This window comes from Lissotriton vulgaris, chromosome 3_2, assembly GCF_964263255.1.
Source record: "Lissotriton vulgaris chromosome 3_2, aLisVul1.2, whole genome shotgun sequence".
NCBI classification, from domain to species: domain Eukaryota; kingdom Metazoa; phylum Chordata; class Amphibia; order Caudata; family Salamandridae; genus Lissotriton; species Lissotriton vulgaris.
Window position 1 is genome coordinate 287242338 of NC_141690.1, and position 16859 is coordinate 287259196.

The 16859-nt window shown below is 52.1% G+C and overlaps 1 protein-coding gene across 4 annotated transcripts in view; it reads right to left on the minus strand.

Annotated features, from left to right (window-relative positions):
- LOC147725707 (uncharacterized) overlaps positions 1 to 6655 on the minus strand; it is a 175212-nt gene extending 168557 nt beyond the window's left edge. For 3 of the 4 annotated variants that reach the window (XM_086964387.1, XM_086964388.1, XM_086964385.1), the window contains exon 1: positions 6545 to 6655. The gene's annotated coding sequence lies outside the window, so the exon portion shown is untranslated. Of the gene's footprint in view, positions 1 to 5480; positions 5830 to 6544 lie in introns of those variants that run through there. The other variant, XM_086964386.1, reaches the window with a different exon arrangement.
- Between the last annotated feature and the right edge of the window lie 10204 nt (positions 6656 to 16859).

Genomic DNA, 16859 nt, shown 5'->3' on the forward strand with positions numbered 1-16859 from the left:
TGTTCCTGCTGCACGGTGATGAAAGTCCAGGGCAGGGGAAGAAGGCCTTAACTAAAAGGTAGTTTAGTTTCATCTGTTTAACATGAAAAGCAAAGGCAGGAAAAGAGGAGGGCACATGAATAGTGCCACTTAAGGCAAAAATGAATATGTACACCAAAATGAACAGGAGCAAGAACAGAAATGATACATATAGCTACGTAAGATTTACTTAAAGGAAAACAATTACATCAGTCCATACAATCAGACCAGAGGTCTTGTGTATACTTTGTCTTGAGGCAGTTAACTCTGGTAGGAATAGAACTGTTTTATATGTTCGTGTGTATATTAATGAGACATTTCTTCATATTTGGTTCCTACAGAAAGTTACAAATATTCCTGTTGCACCATAAATATGTGCCAAACAGTTTCGGACGGGACTGATAGTGGGGCCAAAACCTTCCTCAGGGCACAAAATGTTATTTCAATTTCGTATGAACTGGGAGGGGGGTTGAAAGGAACTACCAATGAAGGCACAATACTTGATTTTCCTTGAAATAGTCCTAAAAACATAAAAATGCAGACAATCAGAATCACTCAGTCCAATACCAGGCAGATAAAGGCCTACACATTAACAGAATAAAGGATCATGCTCAAGAGACCACTCCGAAAGCTTGAGAAAAATAAGCATAAAGATAAGTGAAAGAATACAAGTGTGTAACGCCCAAAAGGAAATATCCACGATCGCACCACCATTGATAGATTGTCCCACGCACGAATACGGAGACTGGATGTTTTAAACGCAGTTCAAAACCGTGTCAAATCGTGAAAATACCCCTGAAGTTTGTGACCACCACACAAGAATAATAGAAGGTATAGAATCATGCATATATAATAATAGAAGTCTCATCCCAGAGAGTATCCTAATGGCATGAAGTTAGTTAAAATTTCGATAATATGCGGATAGTAGAGAATGGGAGTAATTGATAGATCAAGAAGGGATAGAGCCCGTCGTCTTATCTCCCATGCTGAAAAAGAATCAGGGGAGGGCCAAGCAAACGACGCACTTACTCACAAGTCTTCTCATAATATAACGTTTTAGGAGAATGGAGTGTAAAATGGAAAGCTCTATAAACAAAGGTAAGAAATCGAAAAATCGCCAGGTAGAGCTGTAGGAGTCCATCTGATTAACACTCCCCGGGGCAAGGTCACGGTTTCTAAATGGCCACCTGATTCTGTGACTGCAGTGTTTTCCACATAATTATGGATTTGCCGGACCAGTGATTTAATCCATAACCTTGCTCATAGTTTGCAATTAAAAAAATAATGAGCTCTAGATAAAACCAATCAAAGCACAAATATGTTGCAAACACTTGTTGCTAGGTATTGGCAGGCGCTTTTGCCACACACTGATAGGTCACCTTTCAGTTGTGGTTTTTAAATATTAAACTGATAGTTTGGACGTGAAACTTTTGCCCAGGCAGGGTTAACATTTTAGAAAATGACATAAAAGTGAAGTAATACAGCCACAAAATTGGTCAGATTACTTCACCTTTCCTTGCTGCATGCATAAGGCACCCCGACAAATGTTTTGGTACTCCCATGCCGGATAAATCCAGTGGCCATTATCAGTTCTGACCAGGATCAGATTGGGAAGGCGGTCAGTCAGGCATTGGGCAGGTGCCTAATGGTGACTTGCGGGCAGGTGTTTGCTAAGGGCCTCTGCTTCATTCCTCACACTTAAGGCTATGGAGGGCTGGGGAGGTGGATGTGTCAGAGAACCAGCGTCATGTTGCTCTGGCTGTTGGACCATTCGCACATCACATCACCCCCCCCCCCCCCCCCCCCTCCCCCACCAAATGAAGCCAGCCTGGACAGATAGCAGTGTCTTTACCCTGACCCCTCCTCAGGCCATCACATTCAGGCAATGGTGGACAGGTGATGGCGGGAGTATGGAAGTGCCTTGCTGAGGGGCAGGGCGAATTTGTGCCCATGGGACATCTGCACCGCGGACCCCACAGGAGCAGCAGTAGCTGTGTGCTTTTTCTTGACCACTGCCTGCCAGGCCCTCATCCTGTGGCTATAGGAGGCTGGGGAAGGGTGCGGTAAGAAAGGCAGCCTCGCTGGGTGCCAGGTGTTTTTCCCTCTGCCCCAATCCCCAATAACTTTTAGGCCTTCCTGAAGGTTGTGTATTTGCATAGACCTCGCTGTGAAGCAACTTTTAAGCCTTTATTAAACTACAGAGGATATGGCTAACACTGCAAGTTCAATTAATTTAATGATGAGTAAGCTATACGCCTCAGGGGTATTGATGGATGTTGGTCAGATTCATCTAGACAAAGAATGCCAAGAGAAACTCTTAGTCTGGGGGGAGTTCTCATGGATGCCAGAGCTGAAGAGCGTGCTGATCGACAAGCTGCTAACATGGAGGCCGGAGGTCTCCAGAGTGAGTCAGTAATTAAAGCAAAAAGCAAGCCAAAGCACAAGACAGAGAGACATACATCGATGTATCCACAGAAGAAGAAGCTGCGCTTCAGATGTGGGCTTTTGTTTCCACACGAAGATACATCCTTTGGACAAGTGTGCAAAAGATGTGAGAAGGAAAACCATTTTGTAACAGTTTGCAAGGCAGAGGAAGAAAGAAGTGAGTCATGACGCAAAGACAAAGATGCCGCCCGAACACTGCAGAGGCGTCACTTGACACACACCCACAAGGCCAAGTGACCACACCAATTGATCTACATCAAGTGAAAGGGAAGACGATGGTTGTGCAAATTAGATGTTTATCTCAGAAAAATGTGCACATGTTGGACTGGCCAATTGTGAAGAAAAATATAGGTCCAAGAAAAGTCGAAAAGAAAAAACACCAAAGCCATTCAAAGATTACACTAAAGGTAAAACGGTTGCTCAATATCTTTTATTATCGACAGTGGTGCGTCGATAAACATAATGTCAGAGGAGAAATACAATGAAATGTCCATGGCCACAACTTACACCATTAAAAACTAAAATTGTACACAAGGGCTACAAAAAGTTAAGGTTCATTTGAAGCAACGATGAAACACAAGAAAACAAGAATGCAATCACCCATTCCAGGTACGGTGTCAAGTGCCTGTTTTCTCACCTTCAGCACAGCTGCTGATATGGGGACTAATATCAGTGAAGTATAACGTGAATGCTCATCATGATTTAGCAAGTCAATTTTCTTCCTTGTTTAATGGGTTAGGAAAACTCAAAACTATGAAAGTACAATTACACATTAACGAGGACGTATGCCCTATTGCTCAAAGATATTAACCCAGTAGGAGGTAGCTGTTCCTAAGAAGGGGAAAAGACTCTACAATCTAATGTGGTTGGAAAGTGGTGTCTCCAAGAAGATGTATCTGTGGGATCAAAATCTGGATAGGTGAATTCCTCCTTTTGAATTCGGTACCCTCACACACCCTTGCGCGTGTCGTGCTTCATCAGGCCTTGCTCCTCGTGGGGGTGGTGCTGCAGTCCCCTACAGGCCCAGGGAGAGAGCTCTTTATCCGAGATCTTTTTAGGAAGTGCCACAGTTGTGCATGCGGGTGTGGGGGCTTTAGTGGAGGTAAGGGAGTGTGATGTTAAAATGGTCTATCCAGAACCCAAATACATTTATTCAAGGGTCCAGAAGACAAATTAAAAATTGAATAAAGGACTGGAGATAATCCTATGCAACAAATATCTAGGGGGGATAAGTATGCTCCCACTGCTCTCAGTCCGTGAAAGACATGTGTTAATAAAGTGAGGTCAACATGTTTCGCACGTTTTATGGGTCCCTAGAGGATCCTCTGCGTAAATAAAAAACGAAATGGTGGCAGTGGAATAATCAGAACAGCCAGCTTCTCCGCTGTGTTTGCATTAAAGTCTGTATGTAACTCTTTCTTTTAAAGGGTGCTCTATGTCTCATACCGTGCCAACCACAGTATCACCTAATATATAACGGACCTCTCTGAATATATTAATCATCTTAGAAACAGACAGAGCACAGCACTAAGTAAGTAAACAGCTGGTTGAGCCCAACCAGCAGGATTATTTTAATACAAAATTCATGGAGTAGATTCTGTTCAGCAAGCGATCTTCGTAAAAGTTGTGCTGTGGTTACAACATTGATACAGCCGACGCGTGTTTTGTCGCCTTTCGCGACTTTTTCAAGGCTTTTAATTAAGTGTAGTCAAAATTCAAAATATCATATCCAAGTGGATGGATCAATACGCAAGGGGTCCGGATGCGGTAGTCCAGAATGAGAAAAATGGATGGCGTGATAACCAATGTGTTCAGAAATGTCCCGACTTCTGTGATGAGAAAAGTTTGGCGCAGGGACCGAACTTTTCTTATCACAGAAGTCGGGACATTTCTGAACCGATTGGTTATTTGACTGCTATGGTGCCCTGCTGGTAGACCTGAGATTTTACTGGTTGGATGCAGAGTACGATTTTATCTGCTCATGAGAGCATGTAATCGGCAAATGTACACTTATGTTACTTAGTTTTGAGGCCACAGCAACAAGAATTGTTTCCACTACGCCCCTTTTGATTCTTAGTCACGAATCAATCAATCAATCAATCAAGAGTTTGTTAAAGCGCGACTACTCACCCGTAAGGGTCTCAAGGCGCTAGGGGTGGGGGGGGTGCAGGTTCCATTCCATCAAGGGGTCTGTCGAAGAGCCAGGTTTTGAGGAAAAAACTGACGTCTGCACGTGACTTATACCATCAAGCCATTAATTTTCTCATTCTGGACTACAGCATCCGGACCCCTTGTGTATTGATCCGTCCACTTGGATATGACATTTTGATTTTAGAGTACACTTCATTAAAAGCCTTGAAAAAGTCGGGAATGGCGACGAAACATGTGTCGGCTGTAGCTGTATCAATGTTGTAACCACAGAACAACTGTTACGAAGATAGCTTGCTGAACAGAATCTATTCCATGAATTTTGTATTAAAATAATTCTGCTGGTTGGGCTCAACCAGCTGTTTACTTACTTAGTGCTGGGCTCTGTCTATGTTTTTAAGTGGATCCTCTGCGTGATTCGTCAGGACCGTGAAAAGTGAGAATCAAAATGAAAATAGAAAGTGTTGGTAAACCTGTGGAATTCAGGAGAAGACACCCTGTACTACCACCATACCTCTATTAAGGCCAACAAGAGTCTAAGCGCTCAGCAATACGTATTGTTCGTATTCTGGAGATCACCAGCGATCGTGACCGGGCGGGCAGGTACATGGGCGCACTTTAACGGGGGGGACACCTTGGTCTTCGGTTCCTGCAGCATTCGCTGGTGAGACCCACTTTTACTGATGGAGGGGTTGCAACTATCTCAGGAGGTCAAGAATGTACACAGTGAGGACCAGCCTGGTCCATAAGACTGACTACAAGCAAGAGGGTTGGAGCAAGCCCGAGCAAGCAGGGGAGCCTGAAGAAAACACAAAAGTGACCCACACCCCAGAGACACTGGAGCCGCGAGAGGATCTCAAGCAGCTCACCAGAAGTTGCAACCCACGATGCACACAAAGCGGTGTGGCTGAAGATTCTGGTCACTGGAGATGTTCGAGGTTGGGGCTACTTGGAGCCCGAAGATCTTCTTGGAAAGATGGCAACAAGCCTTTACAACTGCAAAGGGGACGTTGTACCCATGGGTTTGGTTAGTTCAACCCCCACAAGGAGTACTAGCCTCACACTTGGTGCGAGTGTTGAGCAGGCCTCAGGAGCCGTGGAAAGCCACCACCTGGACTGCGGAGCCCACGGAGTCCGGAGGAGGTCAGGATCTGCAGACCGGTCGACTTTGCTGCAGCGCCTGCGAATGGAGGGGAGCGGCTCCTTCCCCCCCAAGGGAGATTACCTTGGTCCTCCTTGAAGCTTCGCAGGCCTTGGAAGGTCCCTGTATGATACCCAGGCACGGACGATGCAGCAGACTGGAAGGGGGCGAAATCAGGCCCGAAGGGGGCGAAATCAGGCCGAAAGGGGGCGAAATCAGGCCGAAAGGGGGCGAAATCAGGCCGAAAGGGGGCGAAATCAGGCCGAAAGGGGGCGAAATCAGGCCGAAAGGGGCCGAAATCAGGCCCAAAGGGGGCGAAATCAGGCCCGAAGGGGGCGAAATCAGGCCCGAAGGGGGCGAAATCAGGCCCAAGCGAGGTCCAGCGAAGTCCAGCGGGCCCGGGCGGTGGAGGTGCAGTGATGTCTGATCTGAATCCAGGGACCTCCACCCAGGCAGGCCCTTCAGCCCCCGAGGGACGGGCTCAGGGGACCCTCCCTGGGGCGGCTCTGGACAGGGGGAGGGGACCCCCATGTGCTTTGGCCAGTTTTGCACCAGAGTGGGGCCCATTACCTGCTCCCCACACCTTCCCCCCGCCCCCCCGTTCACCCCCCTCCTTTACCTGCCCCCCCCTCCGGCCGCCCCTCTCTGCCCGCGGGCCTCGCGCACACCAGGCCGCGCGCGCAGCCGTGAATGGGGAATAACTGGGGCTCAGGTGGGCCCGCCTTCCCTCCCCCACGGGTTATGAAGGACCCTCCCTCCCAGCCCCGGTCCCCGCCGCCGCCCTCGGCTCACCGTCCCCGGAGCTCCGGCTCGCGCTCCTCTCTCGCCACGGTGCAGCTGTTGTTCCCCATTCTCGAATGTGTCCGTCGCGTTATTCCACATTTCCGACTCCGCCCACTTTGCTATTGTGTCTCCTTTTCTCACGCTCCTCGCTTCCGCATTGGTATTCCCCGTTCTCAGGACATGGCCTGCGTGCGCATGCGTCCACGGATGTGGTTGTTCCCAATCGGTTGGTGTCTCGATCTGCGCATGCGTTTCCGGCGGTATGGGCCGAAGTTATTTCCCATTCTGCGGGGTGGTGTGTGCGCATGCGCGCGGTCTCTGCATGCTCTGGGGACGACGGGCAGCCTGTGGTTATTCCTCATTCGGGCCCCTCCCGCCCTCGGCTGCTTCCAGGAGGGGGCGCTCCGACGGCCCGCTCCCTGCTTGGGTAAGCTGCGGGCGGGGGATGGGGCTGTTGTGGGGTGGAGGAGGGTCTCGTGTGCCTGCCTAGATCACTAATCCCAAAACAGGACCCTCATGGCCAGGTCACTAGTGTCGCCCCAGGATTCATGGCTAGATCACTAGTGTCACCACAGAACCCTCAGGGTCAGGTCACTAGTGTCACCACAGGACCCTCGGGGTCAGGTCACTAGTGTCACCACAGGATCCTCATGGTCAGATCACTAATCCCACCACAGGACCCTCACGGTCAGGTCACTAGTGTCACCACAGGACCCTCACGGTCAGGTCACTAGTGTCACCACAGGAATCATGGCTAGATCACTAGTGTCACCACAGGATCCTCATGGTCAGATCACTAATCCCACCACAGGACCCTCACGGTCAGGTCACTAGTGTCACCACAGGATTCATGGCTAGATCACTAGTGTCACCACAGGACCCTCAGGGTCAGGTCACTAGTGTCACCACAGGGTTCATGGCTAGATCACTAGTGTCACCACAGGACCCTCAGGGTCAGGTCACTAGTGTCACCACAGGACCCTCACGGTCAGGTCACTAGTGTCACCACAGGACCCTCACGGTCAGGTCACTAGTGTCACCACAGGATTCATGGCTAGATCACTAGTGTCACCACAGGACCCTCACGGTCAGGTCACTAGTGTCACCCCAGGATTCATGGCTACATCACTAGTGTCACCTCAGGATTCATGGCTAGATCACTAGTGTCACCACAGGACCCTCAGGGTCAGGTCACTAGTGTCACCACAGGATTCATGGCTACATCACTAGTGTCACCACAGGATTCATGGCTAGATCACTAGTGTCACCACAGGACCCTCACGGTCAGGTCACTAGTGTCACCCCAGGATTCATGGCTACATCACTAGTGTCACCACAGGATTCATGGCTAGATCACTAGTGTCACCACAGGACCCTCGGGGTCAGGTCACTAGTGTCACCACAGGACCCTCATGGCTAGATCACTAGTGTCACCACAGGACCCTCAGGGTCAGGTCACTAGTGTCACTACAGGATTCATGGCTAGATCGCTAGTGTCACCACAGGACCCTCAGGGTCAGGTCACTAGTGTCACCACAGGGTTCATGGCTAGATCACTAGTGTCACAACAGGACCCTCAGGGTCAGGTCACTAGTGTCACCACAGGATTCATGGCTAGATCACTAGTGTCACCACAGGACCCTCAGGGTCAGGTCACTAGTGTCACCACAGGGTTCATGGCTAGATCACTAGTGTCACAACAGGATTCATGGCTAGATCACTAGTGTCACCACAGGACCCTCACGGTCAGGTCACTAGTGTCACCACAGGACCCTCACGGTCAGGTTACTAGTGTCGCCCCAGGATTCATGGCTAGATCACTAGTGTCACCACAGGACCCTCACAGTCAGGTCACTAGTGTCACCACAGGACCTTCACGGTCAGGTCACTAGTGTCACCACAGGACCCTCACAGTCAGGTCACTAGTGTCACCACAGCACCCTCACGGTCAGGTCACTAGTTTCACCACAGGACCCTCATGGTCAGATCACTAGTGTCACCACAGGACCCTCACGGTCAGGTTACTAGTGTCGCCCCAGGATTCGTGGCTAGATCACTAGTGTCACCACAGGACCCTCACAGTCAGGTCACTAGTGTCACCACAGGACCTTCACGGTCAGGTCACTAGTGTCACCACAGGACCCTCACAGTCAGGTCACTAGTGTCACCACAGGACCCTCACGGTCAGGTCACTACTGTCACCACAGGACCCTCATGGTCAGATCACTAGTGTCACCACAGGACCTTCACGGTCAGGTCACTGGTGTCACCACAGGACCCTCATGGTCAGATTACTAGTGTCACCACAGGACCCTCACGGTCAGGTCACTACCGTCACCACAGGATCCTCATGGTCAGATCACTAGTGTCACCACAGGACCCTCACGGTCAGGTCACTAATGTCACCACAGGACCCTCATGGTCAGGTCACTAGTGTCGCCCCAGGATTCATGGCTAGATCACTAGTGTCACCACAGGACCCTCATGGCTAGATTACTAGTGTCACCACAGGACCCTCATGGTCAGGTCACTACTGTCACTACAGGATCCTCATGGTCAGATCACTAGTGTCACCACTGGACCCTCACGGTCAGGTCACTAGTGTCACCACAGGACCCTCATGGTCAGGTCACTAGTGTCGCCCCAGGATTCATGGCTAGATCACTAGTGTCACCACAGGACCCTCATGGTCAGGTCACTAGTGTCACCACAGGACCCTCACGGTCAGGTCACTAGTGTCGCCACAGGACCCTCACGGTCAGGTCACTAGTGTCGCCCCAGGATTCATGGCTAGATCACTAGTGTCACCACAGGATCCTCATGGTCAGATCACTAGTGTCACTAAAGGACCCTCACAGTCAGGTCACTAGTGTCACCACAGGACCCTCACGGTCAGGGCACAAGTGTCACCACAGGACCCTCCTGGTCAGGGCACTAGTGTCACCACAGGACCCTCATGGTCAGGTCACTAGTGTCACCACAGGACCCTCACGGTCAGGTCACTAGTGTCACCACAGGACCCTCAACTAGATCACTAGTGTCACCACAGGATTCATGGCTAGATCACTAGTGTCACCACAGGACCCTCACGGTCAGGTCACTAGTGTCACCACAGGATTCATGGCTAGATCACTAGTGTCACCATAGGACCCTCATGGCTAGGTCACTAGTGTCACCACAGGACCCTCACGGTCAAACCACTGGTGTCACCACAGGACCCTCATGGGTAGGTCACTAGTGTCACCACAGGACCCTCACGGTCACACCACTAGTGTCACCACAGGACTCTCATGGCTAGGTCACTAGTGTCACCACAGGATTCTCGGCTAGATCACTAGTGTCACCACAGGACCCTCACGGTCAGGTCACTAGTGTCACCACAGGACCCTCACGGTCAGGTCAGTAGTGTCACCACAGGACCCTCATGGTCAGATCACTAGTGTCACCACAGGACCCTCACGGTCAGGTCACTAGTGTCACCACAGGACCCTCATGGTCAGATCACTAGTGTCACCACAGGACCCTCACTGTCAGGTCACTAGTGTCACCACAGGATTCTCATGGTCAGATCACTAGTGTCACCACAGGACCCTCATGGTCAGGTCACTAGTGTCACCACAGGACCCTCACAGGCAGGTCACTAGTGTAGCCCCATGATTCATGGCTAGATCACTAGTGTCACCACAGGACCCTCATGGCTAGATCACTAGTGTCACCACAGGACCCTCATGGTCAGGTCACTAGTGTCACCACAGGATCCTCATGGTCAGATCACTAGTGTCACCACAGGACCCTCACGGTCAGGTCACTAGTGTCACCACAGGACCCTCACGGTCAGGTTACTAGTGTCGCCCCAGGATTCATGGCTAGATCACTAGTGTCACCACAGGACCCTCATGGTCAGGTCACTAGTGTCACCACAGGACCCTCACGGTTAGGTCACTAGTGTGGCCACAGGACCCTCACAGTCAGGTCACTAGTGTCGCCCCAGGATTCATGGCTAGATCACTAGTGTCAAAACAGGATCCTCATGGTCAGATCACTAGTGTCACAAAAGGAACCTCACGGTCAGGGCACAAGTGTCACCACAGGACCCTCATGGTCAGGTCACTAGTGTCACCACAGGACCCTCATGGTCAGGTCACTAGTGTCACCACAGGACCCTCACGGTCAGGTCACTAGTGTCACCACAGGACCCTCATGACTAGATCACTAGTGTCACCACAGGATTCATGGCTAGATCACAAGTGTCACCACAGGACCCTCACGGTCAGGTCACTAGTGTCACCACAGGGTTCATGGCTAGATCACTGGTGTCACCACAGGACCCTCATGGCTAGGTCACTAGTGTCACTACAGGACCCTCACGGTCACACCACTGTTGTCACCACAGGACCCTCATGGCTAGGTCACTAGTGTCACCGCAGGACCCTCACGGTCACACCACTAGTGTCACCACAGGACCCTCATGGCTAGGTAACTAGTGTCACCACAGGATTCTCTGCTAGATCACTAGTGTCACCACAGGACCCTCACGGTCAGGTAACTAGTGTCACCACAGGACCCTCACGGTCAGGTCAGTAGTGTCACCACAGTACCCTCATGGTCAGATCACTAGTGTCACCACAGGACCCTCACGGTCAGGTCACTAGTGTCACCACAGGACCCTCATGGTCAGATCACTAGTGTCACCACAGGACCCTCACTGTCAGGTCACTAGTGTCACCACAGGATTCTCATGGTCAGATCACTAGTGTCACCACAGGACCCTCATGGTCAGGTCACTAGTGTCACCACAGGACCCTCACAGGCAGGTCACTAGTGTCGCCCCAGGATTCATGGCAGGACCCTCATGGCTAGATCACTAGTGTCACCACAGGACCCTCATGGTCAGGTCACTAGTGTCACCACAGGATCCTCATGGTCAGATCACTAGTGTCACCACAGGACCCTCACGGTCAGGTCACTAGTGTCACCACAGGACCCTCACGGTCAGGTTACTAGTGTCGCCCCAGGATTCATGGCTAGATCACTAGTGTCACCACTGGACCCCCACAGTCAGGTCACTAGTGTCACCACAGGACCCTCACGGTCAGGTCACTAGTGTCACCACAGGACCCTCATGGTCAGATCACTAGTGTCACCACAGGACCCTCACGGTCAGGTCACTAGTGTCCCCACAGGACCCTCACGGTCAGGTCACTAGTGTCGCCCCAGGATTCATGGCTAGATCACTAGTGTCACCACAGGACCCTCACAGTCAGGTCACTAGTGTCACCACAGGACCCTCACGGTCAGGTCACTAGTTTCACCACAGTACCCTCACGGTCAGGTCACTAGTTTCACCACAGTACCCTCATGGTCAGATCACTAGTGTCACCACAGGACCCTCACGGTCAGGTCACTAGTGTCACCACAGGACCCTCACGGTCAGGTCAGTAGTGTCACCACAGTACCCTCATGGTCAGATCACTAGTGTCACCACAGGACCCTCACGGTCAGGTCACTAGTGTCACCACAGGACCCTCATGGTCAGATCACTAGTGTCACCACAGGACCCTCACTGTCAGGTCACTAGTGTCACCACAGGACCCTCACGGTCAGGTCACTAGTGTCACCACAGGGTTCATGGCTAGATCACTGGTGTCACCACAGGACCCTCATGGCTAGGTCACTAGTGTCACTACAGGACCCTCACGGTCACACCACTGTTGTCACCACAGGACCCTCATGGGTAGGTCACTAGTGTCACCACAGGACCCTCACGGTCACACCACTAGTGTCACCACAGGACTCTCATGGCTAGGTCACTAGTGTCACCACAGGATTCTCGGCTAGATCACTAGTGTCACCACAGGACCCTCACGGTCAGGTCACTAGTGTCACCACAGGACCCTCACGGTCAGGTCAGTAGTGTCACCACAGGACCCTCATGGTCAGATCACTAGTGTCACCACAGGACCCTCACGGTCAGGTCACTAGTGTCACCACAGGACCCTCATGGTCAGATCACTAGTGTCACCACAGGACCCTCACTGTCAGGTCACTAGTGTCACCACAGGATTCTCATGGTCAGATCACTAGTGTCACCACAGGACCCTCATGGTCAGGTCACTAGTGTCACCACAGGACCCTCACAGGCAGGTCACTAGTGTAGCCCCATGATTCATGGCTAGATCACTAGTGTCACCACAGGACCCTCATGGCTAGATCACTAGTGTCACCACAGGACCCTCATGGTCAGGTCACTAGTGTCACCACAGGATCCTCATGGTCAGATCACTAGTGTCACCACAGGACCCTCACGGTCAGGTCACTAGTGTCACCACAGGACCCTCACGGTCAGGTTACTAGTGTCGCCCCAGGATTCATGGCTAGATCACTAGTGTCACCACAGGACCCTCATGGTCAGGTCACTAGTGTCACCACAGGACCCTCACGGTTAGGTCACTAGTGTGGCCACAGGACCCTCACGGTCAGGTCACTAGTGTCGCCCCAGGATTCATGGCTAGATCACTAGTGTCAAAACAGGATCCTCATGGTCAGATCACTAGTGTCACAAAAGGAACCTCACGGTCAGGGCACAAGTGTCACCACAGGACCCTCATGGTCAGGTCACTAGTGTCACCACAGGACCCTCATGGTCAGGTCACTAGTGTCACCACAGGACCCTCACGGTCAGGTCACTAGTGTCACCACAGGACCCTCATGACTAGATCACTAGTGTCACCACAGGATTCATGGCTAGATCACTAGTGTCACCACAGGACCCTCACGGTCAGGTCACTAGTGTCACCACAGGGTTCATGGCTAGATCACTGGTGTCACCACAGGACCCTCATGGCTAGGTCACTAGTGTCACTACAGGACCCTCACGGTCACACCACTGTTGTCACCACAGGACCCTCATGGCTAGGTCACTAGTGTCACCACAGGACCCTCACGGTCACACCACTAGTGTCACCACAGGACCCTCATGGCTAGGTCACTAGTGTCACCACAGGATTCTCTGCTAGATCACTAGTGTCACCACAGGACCCTCACGGTCAGGTAACTAGTGTCACCACAGGACCCTCACGGTCAGGTCAGTAGTGTCACCACAGTACCCTCATGGTCAGATCACTAGTGTCACCACAGGACCCTCACGGTCAGGTCACTAGTGTCACCACAGGACCCTCATGGTCAGATCACTAGTGTCACCACAGGACCCTCACTGTCAGGTCACTAGTGTCACCACAGGATTCTCATGGTCAGATCACTAGTGTCACCACAGGACCCTCATGGTCAGGTCACTAGTGTCACCACAGGACCCTCACAGGCAGGTCACTAGTGTCGCCCCAGGATTCATGGCAGGACCCTCATGGCTAGATCACTAGTGTCACCACAGGACCCTCATGGTCAGGTCACTAGTGTCACCACAGGATCCTCATGGTCAGATCACTAGTGTCACCACAGGACCCTCACGGTCAGGTCACTAGTGTCACCACAGGACCCTCACGGTCAGGTTACTAGTGTCGCCCCAGGATTCATGGCTAGATCACTAGTGTCACCACTGGACCCCCACAGTCAGGTCACTAGTGTCACCACAGGACCCTCACGGTCAGGTCACTAGTGTCACCACAGGACCCTCATGGTCAGATCACTAGTGTCACCACAGGACCCTCACGGTCAGGTCACTAGTGTCCCCACAGGACCCTCACGGTCAGGTCACTAGTGTCGCCCCAGGATTCATGGCTAGATCACTAGTGTCACCACAGGACCCTCACAGTCAGGTCACTAGTGTCACCACAGGACCCTCACGGTCAGGTCACTAGTTTCACCACAGTACCCTCACGGTCAGGTCACTAGTTTCACCACAGTACCCTCATGGTCAGATCACTAGTGTCACCACAGGACCCTCACGGTCAGGTCACTAGTGTCACCACAGGACCCTCACGGTCAGGTCAGTAGTGTCACCACAGTACCCTCATGGTCAGATCACTAGTGTCACCACAGGACCCTCACGGTCAGGTCACTAGTGTCACCACAGGACCCTCATGGTCAGATCACTAGTGTCACCACAGGACCCTCACTGTCAGGTCACTAGTGTCACCACAGGATTCTCATGGTCAGATCACTAGTGTCACCACAGGACCCTCATGGTCAGGTCACTAGTGTCACCACAGGACCCTCACAGGCAGGTCACTAGTGTCGCCCCAGGATTCATGGCTAGATCACTAGTGTCACCACTGGACCCTCACAGTCAGGTCACTAGTGTCACCACAGGACCCTCACGGTCAGGTCACTAGTGTCACCACAGGACCCTCATGGTCAGATCACTAGTGTCACCACAGGACCCTCACGGTCAGGTCACTAGTGTCCCCACAGGACCCTCACGGTCAGGTCACTAGTGTCGCCCCAGGATTCATGGCTAGATCACTAGTGTCACCACAGGACCCTCACAGTCAGGTCACTAGTGTCACCACAGGACCCTCACGGTCAGGTCACTAGTTTCACCACAGTACCCTCATGGTCAGATCACTAGTGTCACCACAGGATCATCACGGTCAGGTCACTAGTGTCACCACAGGACCCTCACGGTCAGGTCACTAGTGTCACCACAGGACCCTCATGGTCAGATCACTAGTGTCACCACAGGACCCTCACGGTCAGGTCACTAGTGTCCCCACAGGACCCTCACGGTCAGGTCACTAGTGTCACCACAGGACCCTCACGGTCAGGTTACTAGTGTCGCCCCAGGATTCATGGCTAGATCACTAGTGTCACCACAGGACCCTCACGGTTAGGTCACTAGTGTGGCCACAGGACCCTCACGGTCAGGTCACTAGTGTCGCCCCAGGATTCATGGCTAGATCACTAGTGTCAAAACAGGATCCTCATGGTCAGATCACTAGTGTCACAAAAGGAACCTCACGGTCAGGGCACAAGTGTCACCACAGGACCCTCATGGTCAGGTCACTAGTGTCACCACAGGACCCTCATGGTCAGGTCACTAGTTTCACCACAGGACCCTCACGGTCAGGTCACTAGTGTCACCACAGGACCCTCATGACTAGATCACTAGTGTCACCACAGGATTCATGGCTAGATCACTAGTGTCACCACAGGACCCTCACGGTCAGGTCACTAGTGTCACCACAGGGTTCATGGCTAGATCACTGGTGTCACCACAGGACCCTCATGGCTAGGTCACTAGTGTCACTACAGGACCCTCACGGTCACACCACTGTTGTCACCACAGGACCCTCATGGCTAGGTCACTAGTGTCACCACAGGACCCTCACGGTCACACCACTAGTGTCACCACAGGACCCTCATGGCTAGGTCACTAGTGTCACCACAGGATTCTCTGCTAGATCACTAGTGTCACCACAGGACCCTCACGGTCAGGTAACTAGTGTCACCACAGGACCCTCACGGTCAGGTCAGTAGTGTCACCACAGTACCCTCATGGTCAGATCACTAGTGTCACCACAGGACCCTCACGGTCAGGTCACTAGTGTCACCACAGGACCCTCATGGTCAGATCACTAGTGTCACCACAGGACCCTCACTGTCAGGTCACTAGTGTCACCACAGGATTCTCATGGTCAGATCACTAGTGTCACCACAGGACCCTCATGGTCAGGTCACTAGTGTCACCACAGGACCCTCACAGGCAGGTCACTAGTGTCGCCCCAGGATTCATGGCAGGACCCTCATGGCTAGATCACTAGTGTCACCACAGGACCCTCATGGTCAGGTCACTAGTGTCACCACAGGATCCTCATGGTCAGATCACTAGTGTCACCACAGGACCCTCACGGTCAGGTCACTAGTGTCACCACAGGACCCTCACGGTCAGGTTACTAGTGTCGCCCCAGGATTCATGGCTAGATCACTAGTGTCACCACTGGACCCCCACAGTCAGGTCACTAGTGTCACCACAGGACCCTCACGGTCAGGTCACTAGTGTCACCACAGGACCCTCATGGTCAGATCACTAGTGTCACCACAGGACCCTCACGGTCAGGTCACTAGTGTCCCCACAGGACCCTCACGGTCAGGTCACTAGTGTCGGCTCAGGATTCATGGCTAGATCACTAGTGTCACCACAGGACCCTCACAGTCAGGTCACTAGTGTCACCACAGGACCCTCACGGTCAGGTCACTAGTTTCACCACAGTACCCTCACGGTCAGGTCACTAGTTTCACCACAGTACCCTCATGGTCAGATCACTAGTGTCACCACAGGACCCTCACGGTCAGGTCACTAGTGTCACCACAGGACCCTCACGGTCAGGTCAGTAGTGTCACCACAGTACCCTCATGGTCAGATCACTAG